Below are 16,599 nucleotides of genomic sequence, written 5' to 3'. Positions count from 1 at the left end.
CCTAAGCGCTTGGGAAGTACAAGTCGGCAACATATAGAGACAGTCCCTACCCAACAGAGGGCTCACAATATAAAAGGAGGAGACAGAGAAGAAAACCAAACCTACTAACAAAATAAAATAAATAGAATAGATATGTACAAGTAAAATAAATAAATAAATAGAGTAATAAATATGTACAAGCATATATACATATATACAGGTATATATATATATGTATATATATATATATAACTTGTACTTCCCAAGCGCTTACTACAGTGCTCTGCACACAGTAAGCACTCAATAAATGCAATTGATTGATTGATTGATTGATTGATTTCAGTTTCTGCAGGGCTCTGTCACATAAGGCACCAGCGAGAAAGCCTCCTCAGTCTTCTGCCCCATTTCCAGGGAACAAGGAGACCCCAAGAGGAAGAATTCTCCTGGGCCTAGGCAACAGTTTGGTGATCAATCAATTGTATTTATTGCAGTGTGCAGAGCACTGTACTAAGCGCTTGGGAAGTACAAGTTGGCAACGTATAGAGACAGTCCCTACCCAACAGTGGGCTCACAGTCTAAAAGATCACAAAAAGGCCAATTGCTCTTGGACTAGCTGGTATAACTGGAGCCCTCCTCTCATGCTGGGCCTCCTCAGGCCGGAAGGAGTTGTGTGGATACCTATATTATTATTAGTATTATTATTAACATTACTTTCTGGCTTTACTTTCCAAGCCAGACCTGCCTGCTAAGGGTCCCACAGTCAACACCCCAGTGGAGGCAACTAGAAGGACAAGATGGTCACATGTGACTCCTCTAGAAAGACATTCCAGGTTTGACTGCACTGTGTTGGCTCCCAGTAGAAAATAATAATATGATAAAATAATAACAATAATAATAATAATCAGCATGAGCCTGAGAGTCAGAGGACCTGGGTTCTAATCCTGGTTGCTCCACTTGCTTGCTCTGTGACCTTGGGTAAGTCACTCGAATGCTCTGTGCCTTAGTTTCCCCTACCGTAAAAGGTGGAGTCAATACCTGTTCTCCCTCCTACTTGGTGAACCCCTTGTGGGATAGGGATTGTGTCCAAACTGATTTAACTTGTATCTACCCCTGTGCTTAGAACAGCGCTTGACATATAGTGTTTAACAAAATACCATAAAAAAAAAGACATGTTCCCTAACCTGAAGGGGCTTTGCCTTCCAAGCCGGATCTGCCTGCTAAGGGACCCCATCAAAGTCGCAGTGACTGGGGGAATAACTGGGAGGACAAGATGGTTGCTTGTGTCTCTAGAAAGATATTCCAGGCTCAGAGAGGCACTCGGCATGGCCCTGCTGTGTTGGATTCCAGTAGCAAAATTATCGATGTAAAGTGAATAATTCAGCCCAAAATTGAATTAATTTTCTTATTCATTTTGGGGAACCCCTGGCTGTTTAATTCAGAATGCTGAACTGTAATAATGTAATATGAATAGGATCCAAAGGAAGCCTGTAACACCAAGCAATGCGTTTTAGACTGATTCCAAAATTACAGGGCTGACATCATGGAAATGTTGGGGGGTTTTTCCATGGCCTCAGAAATCAAGGTGATCCCAGGGCCATCTTGACTTGGGGCTGTTGCTCATGGACAGAGGTGATTTTCTAGACCGCACATTGTGTCTTCTTTTATGGTAGCCCTTTCAGTACTTTGTGTTTGTTTTTATTTTTCAGCTCCCATATTTAAATCATGATTTATTTGGCTTTCAGTTCAGAAGGCTGAAAGGGCTAATTGTGTGTGTGGCTTCTTGGGTTGTTTAGAGCTATAAATATTTTAATAGGATCTTGATTCCTCTAAAACAATATCTAAGAGAACTTCGCACTGGGAGCAAATTTCAGGAGTTTTTTTCCCTTTAGAGCACACCACTGGGAAAAAGAAACTATAGAAAATGATTGTGGTTTAAAGAGTTTTCAAACAGCACGAGTGGGTTCACACTTCATCTGTTGGAAAGAGCATGGGAGTCAGGAGACCTGGGTTCTAATCCCAATCTGCCACTTGCCTGCTCTGTCATTTTGGCAAAGTCACTTAACTTCTCGGTACCTCAGTTTCCTCTTCTGTAAAATGGGGATTAGACTGGGAGCCCCACGTGGACAAGGATATTCTCTGTTCTGATGAAGCTGGATCCACCCCAATGCTTAGCCCATAGTAAATATGTAATAAATAATATTATCATTGTTTTCATTGTTATCATCGTTATCATTGTTATCATCATAATCATCCTCATTATCATCATTATCCTGAGGCCAATTCCTTCACAAGCATGAGCTGAGGAAGCGAATATCCCAGCTTCTGTTTCACTATGGGTCCAATTTAAATTGCTTCTTAGCAAGGACCTCCTGACCTTAACATAGAGGCATCGCTACCAGGGAAAGGTATGGAATCTTCTTGCCTGGTGATATTTAAGAAAGGGATTTGGGGCAGATCTTATTGGGAAGGCCAGGCACAAATGAATTCTTGAAGGTCCTTTCGATCTTAGGTGTCTTTGGCTGTTTAAATGAAATGGGATATTTAAACTTAGGATATTTAAACTAAAGGTTTTATTTATGGTGTCCAGTCATCCGTTTTTTTGCCAGACAGTCTAACTTTCAGCTGATCTATCCTCTGTCAATCAATCAATCGATCAATGGCATTTGAGTGCTTACTGAGAGCGAGGACTGTCATAAGCACATATGAGAGTACAATGTAACAGAGTTGGGAGACATGTTTTCTGCCCACAAGGAGCTTGTAGTCTTGAGGGAGGAGCTTACAGATGTCTTAATGCCGGTATTTTTATTTCCAGAGCCCAGCTTTCCTCCGCCACAGCTCTCGATGTCAAATCTGAGAGCTCTTGCATGGTGCTCGGGAAGATCTCTGGGGGAAATGCAAAGACTTTCGAGCAAGTTGAAAGAGGATGGGTCAGTGGTTCCACCCTCTAGGAAACACTCTACATTCAGGTGAACTTGGTGCACCCACAAAATGCTTGGGATCTCATAATAATAATAATAAAAATGGTAGTTATTAAGCTCTTATTATAAGTTCCGAGCACTGGGGTCGATCCAAGTTAATCAGGCTGGACACAGTCCCAGTCCCACATGGGGTTCACAGTCTTAATCCCCATAACTGGGCCCCCTAACTGAGGCCCAGAGAATTTAACTGGCTTTGTCCAAGGTCACACAGCAGACATAGGGCAGAGCTGGGATTAGAACCCAGGTTCTTCTGACACCTGGGCCCATGCTCTATCCACTAAGCCATGCTGCTTCCCAGTTTTCTGAGTGCCAGCGGGGGCCACCCTGGCTTTAATGGGCCTCACACCCAACAGAACTAGATCCTCAGCACTGTGTGATCCCACTTGAATCAGCCCTGCTTTCCCTCTTTGACTTAATTTACTTATCTGCACAATGGGGCTCAGGAAAACAGCATGCACACACAAAATGTAGATTAGCATAAAACTGGAGTAAGCATAAACTATGCCTGGCCTTGAATACTATAATAGTAAAGTGGATTTTGCCCCAGAATCACTCAGATGATGATGCTATGATGCCAAGAGCCAAAAGATGACAGCATAATTGAACTAATGCCCAAAGGCAATTACTGATTAAAATTGATTATTTCTACAAAGAAAGTTGACCAATGGATTAGTTGTCACATTACAGCAGATTTGGGCAATGCTACCATAATTGTTAAAGAGACATATCTGCCGAATTTTAAAAGCGAATAGAGCGTATGAGTCCTCTGAGATTCTTGCTGAATCTGTCCCATAAAAGGACGAAGCCACCAGCTAAAATTTTGATTCAAGCACCGGTTGTTGTTTTTTTTTCAATTTCGGTAGAATATTAGGGCATCTTTAGCTTTAGTCTACATGTTCTTAACTCTCAGGTATGAAAATGGCATTGCTAGATAGATCCTGGTTTTTTTTGGAGGAGAAAAATGGAAAAGCAAAATCCTTGAATTACTTTTTTTAACTAGGTAATCACAAGAATACATATGCAATGTTTGCATGAGGAGTTAAAGGCCAGGGCTTATTACATGCCACTAAATAGTTGAAAGTTATCCAAATGCCCTGTTTCAGCTATTGGCATGATGACATGCTTGACTGACTTTTTTACTGAACTGTCGCTTAAGAAATCTAGCGCCGTTTAAACCCATTTGGTCAGTAAGTGTCACATGATCCAGTTAACTTCAATTAAAAACTGTTCCAGAATCCATTGATTTGACGCAGATGCACGTGGGGCAGTGAAAAGGCCACTGGTCAGCCAGGAGAGATGCAGGGATAACAGATGCGTTTCTGCATTCTTGACAGAATGGAACAAAGTAATTCCCCCTTCACGTGAACCCCACTCATCCTCCCACCCTAGTAAAGGGAAAAAAAAAATCCAGGGTGTAAAAGTGACAGCGAAAGAAAGAAAACATGTATACAACGTTCAAAAATCGTCTGCAAATGGAAAGGAACAAGAGACCCTGAGACAATCGTGCACATACTTCGCCTGCTACCATGGCCTGGTGAATGCAGCGGTTACCATGGCTGGATCTGACCGGGAGGTGGATTTTAGAGGGCAAGCTTTGTTTCTGATCTCTCCCCAAACAGAGAGCCTTGATCCAGTCTGTTGGTTTGTGTACTTTGGGGTAAGCAACTTCACACTGAAAAAGCCCAGGAGAACATTTTCGCTTGACTCTGTGTCCTGACTTCAGGTTTCTCTTAGCATCCCCTTCCTCCCTCTTTCTCTCTCCCCCCACCCCCACCGTACTCTGGCCAAACCATTCTAGAAATGCGGCAACGGATTTTACTTAAAAATTCCAGGGGAGTCACCGATTGATGGTCTCCCATTCATCTGCAATCCCAAAAGAGGGGAATTTAGAATCAAGTTCACTTCTGTCATTTCTCTCCCTTGTTTCTATTCAGATTGAAAATGTCACAGCCACAAAATACCCCTGGCAGTTCTCAGTGCAAGTGGAGAAGGACAGAGAGGCCTGGGACAAAAGCAGACGAAAGGTATCTGTAGTCATAAAAATTTAGGGACCTTCCTTCACCTCAAAAATCACCTCTCTGTTCTTAGATTCAACTGCAATATGGGGAATAATCCCCTTTCTAGACATTCAGTGGTTCAAGATCTTTTAAGGAGGGCCCACAGTTCATCAGTTTTCTTGCCAGGGCTTTGGTTCATTCACAGAACAAGACGTTGGCCTAGGTGCATTTACTAGCTGGGCAATGAAACTCATCACCAAGTAAAAAGATTTAGATTAACTCATATATCAGACAAAAGAAGTTGTCCTTGTGTATGTATGAATATTCAATTAAGCATTCAATTAATTTGTTCTGATCTGTTGCTTGTAAATATATTTATATTTGTCTCCCTCATAAGAGTTCAAGCTCCTTGTGGGGAGGGAACTTTCCTTGTCTTTTGCACTTTTCCAAAGGTTCACCGCAATGTATTTCACTCAGTAGATACTCAGTAAATGTATTTCGCTCAGTAAATACTCTTGCTGCTACCACTTGTTGAATATGCTTTCTGATAGGAAAAATGGTACTTGAATGTTACTTCAGGTGGTGTCTACAGCCTAGCTTTACCCATTGATTTTGAATTTCCCTAGCATCCATTCTAATGAGGTGGTCAGGTGACCCATAAAGGGAATCAATCACTACACATAAAACTGTGGATTATCTCCTGAATCATGTGAGGAAAAAGAGGCAGTTCACCCACTGGTCCACTTGATGATAATAATAATGATAATTGTGGCATTTGGTAAGCGCTTACTATGTGCCAAGCACTGTTCTAAGCACTGGGGGGGGGGGGATACAAGGTAAACCAGGTTGTCCCACATGGTGCTCACAGTCTAAATCCCCATTTTACAGATGAGGGAACTGAGGCCCAGAGAATTGAAGTGACTTTCCCACAGTCACACAGCTGACAAGTGGCAGAGCTAGGATTAGAACCCATGACCTCTGACTCCCAAGCCCGGGCTCTTTCCATTGAGCCATGCTGCTTGATCAGTCACCCATGCCACTGTTTTAACCCACTGATTGGCTTTGACTGCTTGCACCTCATACAAAGTGCCAAAATTAAGAATCGGCCCCTGTTCCTAAAAGACAAACCCGAAGGTCTGCTTCCTCTCTGGCCCCAAAGCAGGCTGTTCAGCTGCCTTGAAAAAGGAGACTGAAAAAGCCAAAAGTAATTCTGATGTTTCGGATCATGTTCATAAACAGCTCATTTGCAGCTCTAAGTCAAAGGAGGGTCTCATATTGTCTATAGCATATCAAATGGTAGAGCTGGGTGGGCTCTTGAGAGGTTATTGAGTCCATTCCCCTGTGTTTTGGCTTGATCCCAATCAAACCATTCTGGAAAGCAGGGCCAGCTCTAGACATCTTAGTGCCCAAGGTGGAAAGAAGGTACAGGGAATAGCAATAATAATAATTGTGATTTTTGTTGAGTGCTTATACTATGTGCTAGGCACTGTACTAAGTGCTGGGGTGGATATGAACAAATTGGGTTGCATACATTTCCTGCCTCATGTGGGGCTCACAATCTCAATCCCCATTTTACAGATGAGGTAACTGAGGCCTAGAGAAGTGCAGTGACTTGCCCGAGGTCACACAGCAGACAGGACAGAAGTTAGAGAAAGGTGGTTCCTCCAGCTGAAAAGTACCCTGGGCCCTAGCCTGGAAGACTGGGCCAGCCCAGCCAGAAAAGAAGTTCTTTCTCTTTCCTTCAATCTCCCAAAGACCAGGTATGCATCCAGTCAGGAAACCCTCCCTAATGTCCTCCCCTAACTCCCTCCTGCTGCACTGAAATTGGATCTTCCCTTGCTCAGTCCTCTTTCACTTCCTCCTCCCTCCTCTCAAAGAAGAGCCTAAGAAGGACGCTCAGGCAGGAAAAAGAAAATATTAGCAATGACTTCTTCCTGGAGAAGAGAAATAGAGATACATGGAGAAAGCTAGAAGGTGGAGGGGGAGAGAGGAAGGCAAAATGTTCCCCTGCTCTTCCCCGCCTCCCCCTGCCAAAAATTAAATTGAGCTGGAGTTAGATGCTCTCGGCATAGACAATAGAATAGTGACTTTTACTTGTCATTATGGCTTGGCAGTTGATATTTTGATTTTTAATTCACTTGCACTGTTAATACCAGGAATTGGTTGGAAAGCTGTTTCTAAAAACACAAGAAAAGCTGGCAATAAAAAGAAGGGAGAGAAACCATTTTTCAAATAGAAGTATTAGCTCATCTAAGCAGTGTCTCTTTCCCTTGTTTTGGTGCAGACATATGTAATGCACCAAATGGCATATGCTTGTATAAGTAAGATCTGATAAGAGCTTCATATATTTATTCACTGTCATATCACTGAAATAATCACTAGTAACAATAACAGTGTATTCTTCAGTAATGCTATTTCCCAAAATTGCTTTTCTGAACCATGGCTGTGTCTTGCGTTCCACGGTCTTCCTCTTTCATAAGCTGCAAAACTCTAGGTTTTCTGGGTTTTTGAAATGATTCCGCCTGCTTTGAGCTTCTGTGCAGCTGGGGCAAAAGTGTCTTTGTTTCAAGATTTTGTTGGGTTCTGTCTCCCTCCTTCCGACATAAATCTTGTGAATCAATAGTTCAAGGAATTGTTTAAACTAATGCCCTTGAAAACATCTTGCATTGAAATATGAGTTTGTATATGCTAAGTGGAGGACACTGTAGTTATCTTGCATGAATTCGGATGATTAAATTGTTGTCTCAACTCTCGGTTGCAAAGATGCCATTTCCAATGGCCCCCAGCTCAAAACCAAAGAAACAGACCTAGGTCATCCACATGAGGAAGAGGAGAAATCAATCAATCAATGGTATTTATTGAGTGCTTACTGTGCGCAGAGCAGTACTTGGAGAGTAAAATACAGCAGAATTAGTGGACACGTTCCCTGCCCGTAACGAGCTTCCAATGTAGAGTTTACACTCTAAGCTTCTGACACTCCAGTCTTAGCTACTTGACAAATGCCCAAGCACGCTCTCTCTCTATAAGACCCTCAAATGCTGTGCATTTAGGATCTCAGAAAACAATAATGGAGTTGCAGTAGTCTGGCGGTGAACGGTGTCGAGAACCAGATGAAATTCTTTGTATCCACAATTTATTTTAATCCCTGTCTACCCTTCTAGACTGTAACCTCCTGGTGGGCAGGATAATTGCTACTGTTGTTTATTGTAGTCTCCCAAGCACTTAGTACAGTGCTCCCTACAAAGTAAGTGTTCAATAAATAACCACTGATTGACTGATTGATTGATTAATTATGGACATTTCACTCTACTGTTGATGTGAAATAGTACTCCTGTATGTTTTTTTGCTGCATTTACAAAAAGGAATTATTTCTGCCGTTGCGGAAGCTGGGTTCTAAAGAACTGTGTCCAATCCAATTTGCTTGCATCCACCCGAGCGCTTAGAAATGTGCCTGGCACATAGTAAGTGCTTAACAAGTGCCACAGTTATCATCATCATCATTATTATTATTATTATTGGAAAAGCGCATTGAGGTAATTGTTGATTCAATGGGAATTAATGGGTTAGGATGTGGATGGTTCAAAAATATCAATCAATGGTATTTACTGAACATTTACTGTGTGGGTAGAACCCTGTACTAAGCACTTAGGAGGGTACAATAAAGTTATTAGGCAAGATCCGTGCCCTCAAGGAGCTTACAACCTAGCAGTGGGGCTTATGATTCATTTGGAATTTGATAAAAATTCTTATATTATCAGTTTAACCGCACACTGTATAAGACATTATGGGGTGGGTAAAATAATCCATGGCTATTTTACTGTATTAAATATTATAAGGTTGCAAAACCACAAAGCTTTATACAGTACAGAATCTGGGCAGCTTAGCAGCATCAAACCTTAACTTCAAGCCACCTGCCTATGCAGTACCTATATTTAACAGGGACAGACTCTGAGAAGAACATTCCCCAGTACTTCCATTGTGTTATGTCCAAATCATTTTCAGTTTGGAGAACAAGTGTTATGCCAGGACTGATTAACGCATTGTACTCCAGCACTCCAGATATTTTGAAGAATCGGCTGATATCCGGTAGAAGTGTAACCACTTCCCCACCCGTAAAAAATGCCAAGTATCTGATCCCAACCCCAGAAAAAATCATCAAGATTTCAGTTGTTGAGAAGTTTGAAATCTCACAGGCGGCAATGAACCGTTCTCAGCTGCTGATGGACATGGTCCATTAGATCAATTGATGGTACGTATTGAGTGCTTACTGTGTGCACTATACTAAGCACTTTGGAGAGTATAACATAACAATATAACAGAATAGGAAGACATGTTCCCTGCCCAAAAATGGATCTTACAGTCTGGAGGGAATCATCATCATGATCATCATCATTATCATCATTAGGGGCTTACTATTGCCAAGCACTGTCCCTCAGTCTAACTAGTAGGGAGACTGAGATGCCATCAAATAGGTAAATCTCTCTGTCCTCAGCATTAGATTGGGTGGATGGAGAAGAGACGAGTTTGGGTAGATACAGAAGTTGTGGCATGGCCTCTGGAAGCTCCTAAAGGGGGAGAGTAAAAACTCGAGAAGATCTGCTTTGAGATCTGGAAAACGGAGGGAGGGATTTTGATAGATGGTGAATGAGGAGATAATGGGAGATCTTGATAACAGGAAGGAGGAGGGGATAGGGGACTGAGGGGCCAAATCTCTTCCAGATGTGTGGTATGGATGTGGTGGGAGAGATAGACGGCCAGGAACTTGGTTCAGCGATCACCTAGTCTGAGAGTCTTGTTCTCATCTAATTCCCTTAGTGCCTTGAGTGTGCAAATCACCATCCTTGCTCTCATTAATTTCTGAGTTAATTTTGCTCCTGAAAACAAATTTCCCTCCCATTTCTATATGTCAGGGCTGCACAATTATTTATCTTTTTTGAGCAAAATGTTTGGACAGAACTTCACATCAGTGACGTAAATGCTCTGCTGAATGCCAAAGGGGTTCAAGGCTGTTCCCTCTTAGAGAAACAGAAATGAGCTCTGGAAAAAAAAAAAGGCAGAGAGGTTTGGCCGCCTGGTCCCCAGAGAAAGAGCAGTCTTAATAATAAAAATTATTATTATTATTATGGTATTTAAGTGTTTACTATGTGCCAGGCACTGTACTAAGCACTGGGGTGATACAAGCAAATCGGATAGGAAACAGTCCTTGTCCCATGTGAGGCTCAAAGTCTAATCCCCATTTTACAGATGAGGTAACTGAGGCACTGAGGTGTTAAGTGACTTGCCCAAGAGCACACAGCAGACAAGAGGCAGAGTTGATATTAGAACCCATGACTTCTTACTCCCAGGCCTGTGCTCTCTCCGTTACACCATGCTGCTTCTCAACGGATTTGCTCCTCCAAAATCCTTCAGGGAGTAAAGATAGATGAGGGTGAGGAGAATTCTTTCCTTTCCTCAGGGCTGGCTTGGAGAATGTCACCATTCACCAGGGAAAACAAAGGTGAAAGATCATTGGAGACCTGTCCTTGTACAGGGAAGGGACAAGGGGTGGCACTGACCTGACGTGTCATTGGGACAGAAGGTGGATCACTCTTTTATCCTTGACTCCCCACTCTCCCAAGCGCTTAGTACAGTGCTCTGCACACAGTACTAAGCCCTTGGGAGAGTACATCTACAACATTATAACACCTACAACGTTTTAACAGACACATTCCCTGCACACAACGAGCTTACAATCTAGATGGGGAGATAAACGTTGTTAATTAATGAATTAATTAATACCATCAGTTGATTGATTGCTGGACTTGCCAATGGGATCCTGACAGATGATGTTTTTGCCAACCTGGAGTCTTCTCCCTTTTCCCTCAATCAATCAATCACATTTATTGAGTGCTTACCGTGTGCAGAGTACTGTAATAATAATAATGATGATGGTATTTGTTAAGATCTTAATGTGTACCAGGCACTGTACTACACACTGTACTAAGCACCTGGGAGAGTACCAGAAAACAGAATTGGAAGACACATTCCCTGCCCACAACCAGCTCACAGGCTAGAGTCTCTTCAACCCATGTGGAGAAACATACCACTCAGGGCCGATGGGATGAAAGAAACTTCCAAGAATTCCCCTAAGGAATATCCAGGGGTTAGGTGTAACCTTGAAAAATGCAATGGGAGAATTAGTACTGGACCATTGGAGTGCAGGAAAAAGAAGACAATATCGCCTTTCACACCCTATTATTTGAGCACTGGTTCATCTTTATGGCCACTTTTCCTGTTTTCTCCTACTGCAAATGGTTCGGATTGCAAGCTCCTTGAGGGCAGGGATCATTAACCCTAATGGAGTCTCAGACAGGGCTTAGTCCAGCGCCCGGCATACAACTGAGGCTCAATAAATACTATCGGTTGATTGATTAATAAAAAGAGGCAGAGATGAGATCAGAGGTTTTGCAGCAGCACACCGTACCAGGGAGCCGCTTCAAATCATTGGGTTGGGGTCACAGCCATTAGAACAGGCAATGAGATGGATAATGGGAACAGTAGGCCAGCAGACGAAGCCCGTGGAAGGAACAGGTGATAAGGGACTGCCTTGCTTCACATCTCAGGCTGTGAAGCATAGCAGCAGTTTCTTCTTGTCACCCGCTGCTTCTCTCCCCTCTGACAGAAGGACTCTATACCATTCAACCCCAGTGAGTATCTGTGCATGGATGGAAAGGTGAGGGGGAGGAGTATTAGATATGAGCATGAGGGCTTGCAGGGGGGACCTGTAGTCCATAAACTCATTGTGGGCCAGGCACGTGTCAACCAAGTCTGTTATAGTGTACTCTCCTAAGCGCTCTGCATGCAATAAGCACTCAATAAATACGATTGATTGACTGATTGACTGATTGATAATAAGGTACAAAACGTGATGTGATGGAGGGGTAGGTGTTCCCTGGGAGACCGGCAGGAGGACAGCTTCTACAAGACATTGAAAACCAATGTGTGGGGTCATTGGAAATTTAGGCAGGGAGAGATTGGAGTAGGTCAGAGGTGCCATGTTTGAGTGGAAGGGGATTGCAGAGAGAGAAAGCACCTGAGAGAAAGAGATTAGGAAACCCCATTTTGGAATGGAAGACCAGGAATGAGAGGCAAATGGTGAGAGTTCAGAAAACACAGAGAGAGTGAGGGGTTAGAGAAGTGACACGACCGAGTCCACTGGATGTGCAGCGGCCTCTTTTGTTAACCTCTAGGGATCCATAACCACACTTGGGAACTGCAGGCCCCGTTTGCTCCGCTTTTGCCAGGGCAGAGAGAGCACAGAAGTGGTTCTGGTCCCCCAGGCCTCCTAAGCAGCAGGGGCCCAGGGGGCCAAATGAGAGTGGGGAGGTGGCAGGGCGCGCTGGGCTCTGAAGGCAGAGTGAGGGCGCCATCTAGTGTCTGGGGCTGGAAGAGAGGCGAGGGAGCTGCCCGGGCCCGGGGGCCCCGGTGGGCCAAGAAAAGTGCCCTCGGGGTCACCGGGCAGGGGGCAGAAGCCAGAGGGAAGCCGGCTCAGCCAAACCGCTTCTCAGAGGCTGAGGACGGAGGCCTGGACATCGGGAACTCCTGGGGCTGGCGGGGCTGGGGCCAGAGGTAGGTGGGAAGGGAGCAGGGAGGAGGAGAGAGACACAGACACAGACACAGACACAGAGACAGATGAGGGAGGGGAGGGAGAGCGGGCTGGACATCGGGAACTCCTGGGGCTGGCGGGGCAGGGGCCAGAGGTAGGTGGGAAGGGAGCAGGGAGGAGGAGAGAGACACAGACACAGAGACAGATGAGGGAAGGGAGGGAGAGGCTGCCACCCTCAGCCCAGCTCCATCCCCAGCGCCCTGACAAAGATCCCTTCTCCTGCAGCCTCAGGTTTCCCAGACAACTGGACCCACCTTAATTTTATATTAAAATAATAATAGTAGCATTTATTAAGCGCTTACTATGGGCAAAGCACTGTTCTAGGCGCTGGGGGGGTTACAAGGTGATCAGGTTGTCCCACGTGGGGCTCACAGTCTCAATCCCCATTTTACAGATGAGGTAACTGAGGCCCAGAGAAGTTAAGTGACTTGCCCAAAGTCACACAGCTGACAACTGGCGGAGCTGGGATTTGAACCCATGACCTCTGACTCCAAAGCCCGTGCTCTTTCCACTGAGCCATGCTGCTTCTCAGCCATGCTGCTTCTTATTAAAATATTATATATATATAAACACGGAGGTGAACCCTCCAAAGAGGACCTCGGTTGCTGAGGTTTATTGGACTTTTCACATCTTCCTTTAAAACCTCCAAATCCGTCGTCCTGGGTTTCGGGCTGTGCCCCTCGAGGAGGGGTTGGGAGGCTTGGCCCAGCCCCCGGCCGCCCAACTGACCCCGTCCGTTTCCAAACTGCCCAGCTCTGCTATCTTTCACTTCTGACTTGAGACCAGACTGGTTCGGGACTCCCTACTTTAAAAAAACAACCACCTTCTGAGGGATATATATTATGTAGAATAGATAGATAAGTAGATAGATAGGTAGATAGATGGATAGATAGAGAGATAGACAGATAGACAGATAGATAGACAGATAATATCTCTCTCTATATAGTTAACGTACATTTATTACTTGGCTTAATGAGTTCGTCCTCTGCGTTTCCTCACCTGGTTAATCTTTGGTTGACTGCTTTGTACATATGCCAGTCTGGCTAATGAGAATTTCCCCCGGCGACTCTGTCCTTTCCCCCTTCATTGCCGTGGACGCCAGGGTCCTGGCCAGAGTGTCCCGTGATCAGCAGCGTGGCTCAGTGGAAAGAGCCTGAGCTTGAGAGTCAGAGGTCATGGGTTCTAATCCCGGCTCCGCCACTTGTCAGCTGTGTGATTTTGGGCAAGTCCCTTAACTTCTCTCGGTTACCTCATCTGAAAATGGGGATTAAGACTGTGAGCCCCACGTGGGACAACCTTGATTACCTTGTATGCCCCCCCAGCGCTTAGAGCAGTGCGTGGAATATAGTAAGCGCTTAAGAAATGCCAACATTATTATTATCAGCCTGGGGGTGGGGGGGATGGAGAGGAGGTGGGAGGCGAGAGGCGGAGGAGCGTTGCGTGGCCAGGGCGGGCTCCAGAGCTGTGCGATGCCCCGCACCATCAGGATCCCCTCTTGTACCCTGGCACTCTTTGCTCATTACAGCAGCACGTGCTGCACAAGGTAACCACATCAAACGGGCAGGCACTCCTTTGCAGGGCGCTGGTGGTTTCTTGTGGCTGTTTTGGCGCCTGCACGCGTGCCCAGGCTGACTATCACGCACCCACCCGCAGGCAGACCAATACACGCATGCACACAGACCCACTTCACCCCCGCCCTGGGCAGGCCGCAAAAACACCGAGTACCCTCCCACCCACCGGAGGATTGGCTCTTGGTTGGGCGCGAAAGTGTCAGCCCGGGGTCCCGGGGCTCAGCACCCGGAGAGGGGACTATGAACAAAAGACACGACTCGGCCGGGGGTGGAGGTGAGGGGTTGTTGGTCGTTTTGGTTTTCTTTATATAAGCCCCCCAAAAGTGAGGGAGAGGAATCTGGGGAGAGGAGACGTGCGTCATCGCCATCCTTATCATCATAGATGGTATTTACTAAGCGCTTACTATGTGCAGAGCATTGTACTAAGCGTTTGAGGGAATACAATACAGCAGGGTTCCACGTCCATCTTCGGGCAGGGGGGAAAGGTGTCTCTTAAATGGCTCAACCCCAATAATACCGTGGAGTTGGGGAAGGGGGGGTCCAGTCTCCCCTCAAACTCTCCTAGGAAAGTTGATGGCTAAAGGAAACGTTAGTGGTCACCCAGAAACGCCGCGACTTCCCGGATTTCTCCCTATGTCGTCTGGGGTTGGGAGGAGGGGAGGAAGGAGAGAAAGAGGAGGAGGAGGAGGAAGAGGAGGAGAAGGAGGCTCAAGCAATTTTTCAACTCCACCGAACAACACCGGACCCCATCTCTGGCCGGACCCCAGACCGTGCCCAGTGCTGGGACAGGGACTGGTCCGGATCTGATTGCATTATATCCGTCCCAGTGCTTAGTGCAGTGTTCGGGACATAATAAGCGCTTAGCAAATACCACTCCAAACTGGCCCCAGAGAGGGAAGGTAAGGAGAAGAGGCGGCCAAGACGGGGGAAGGAGCGGACTTGAGAAGATGTCCCCTTCTTGGGATACCCATCCTGTTTTACCTGAGAGGGAAAGGAGAGAAAAGGGCTCTGAAAAGTTTTTGAGCTCCTGCAGTTTCCTTGAAACCCAGACCAAGAGGACGTGTGTGTGTGTGTGTGTGTGTGTGTGTGGCGTGTGTGTGTCCAGAGAGACCCCGATTTGGGGTCCAACCCGACCCTCAGTCCACCTCCCAGCGATCAGGGAATCTCTCAACATTTTGGGTGTGAAGTGCAACCCTGGAAGCTTAGCTTTGGTAGTAAAGACATCACTTTGGTGGAGGGAAGAAGGCAAAGACAGAGACTCAGAGGTGCAGAAAAAGAGAGAGCAAGAGAGACACAGAGAAAGAGACAGAGGGAGAAAGAGAACTCGCACTATTAATTTAACATTAAACTCCTCTCCACCCTTTCCCTACTCCTGCACTTTGCCCGGATCGATCTGCTGCACTTCAGGACGGAATACCCGACACACACACACACACACACACACTCACACACACTCACACACACATACACTTCTGACTATACACACACCACATAGCACCCAAGAAGAAAGTTTCAGTTTCTTGGGACTAACTTCCAAAAGGAGGTCAAGACTGTTCATCTGCAACCCCGACCCCGTGGTCTTTTCAGTTACTTTTTAACATATGTAATTTTAAAAAATGTACGTGTGTATTTTGTCGATTGCCAGTGCCCCGCCTAAAAGTCCTTGGGAGGAGGCTGTTTTGCGCAGAAATCGGGTTTAGGTACAGATCACACTTCTCCCCTGTTCAAACTGGAGCTTGATTAGGTTCTATGCACAATTCTTTGTTATTAAAAAATATAAAGTAGTAGATTCTAGTCTCTTGATAGAGTTACTAAAATATATTGGTTTATTGGGGATTTGGGAGGGAGGGTGTGTGGGAGGGATGAGTAGGTTCTAGACAGAAAGTTTTTATTGCAAACTCATTTGTTGATCAAACTTTGATTTTTACCAAAAAAAAAAGACCTTTAAAAACTTGAGTTTCATTCAGCTTGCCTGAAAGCCTGTCTTACAGGAGCATCTGTTACTCTGCGGCTGACAAATTTGCCATTCCCAAGAAAGTTTGTGTGTGTGTGTGTGTGTGTGTCTGTGTGTGTGTTTTAACAGCATGTAATTGATGTTATCCCAAGAAAGCAGTCTCCACCCCACCCCCCCCCTTTTTCTGGGGTGTGTGTGTGTGTGTGTGTGTGTGTTTCCTTCGAGCCTTCAGGTGAAAGTAAAGCAGCAGCAGCAAAATGTTGTTGCCTTTTTGAGGGTTAAAACATCAGAAGACTAGCTTGTCTCGCATTGGCCAATCAGATACTGGCGCTGCCAGCTATAATATAGTACTAAAGGCAGGCTTCTCTCACAAGCGTCTCTAGGCTTGCTACCATTAAAATCAGCCTCTTTTTGTCTCTTGATTGCTTTCTCGCGACCCAACTCCGATGTGTTCCGTTATCAGCGACCTACAGCC

The sequence above is a fragment of the Tachyglossus aculeatus genome, chromosome 13, assembly GCF_015852505.1.
Source record: "Tachyglossus aculeatus isolate mTacAcu1 chromosome 13, mTacAcu1.pri, whole genome shotgun sequence".
NCBI classification, from domain to species: Eukaryota; Metazoa; Chordata; class Mammalia; order Monotremata; family Tachyglossidae; genus Tachyglossus; species Tachyglossus aculeatus.
The sequence above is the reverse complement of the archived record's forward strand: the minus strand, read 5'-3'. Positions refer to the sequence as shown.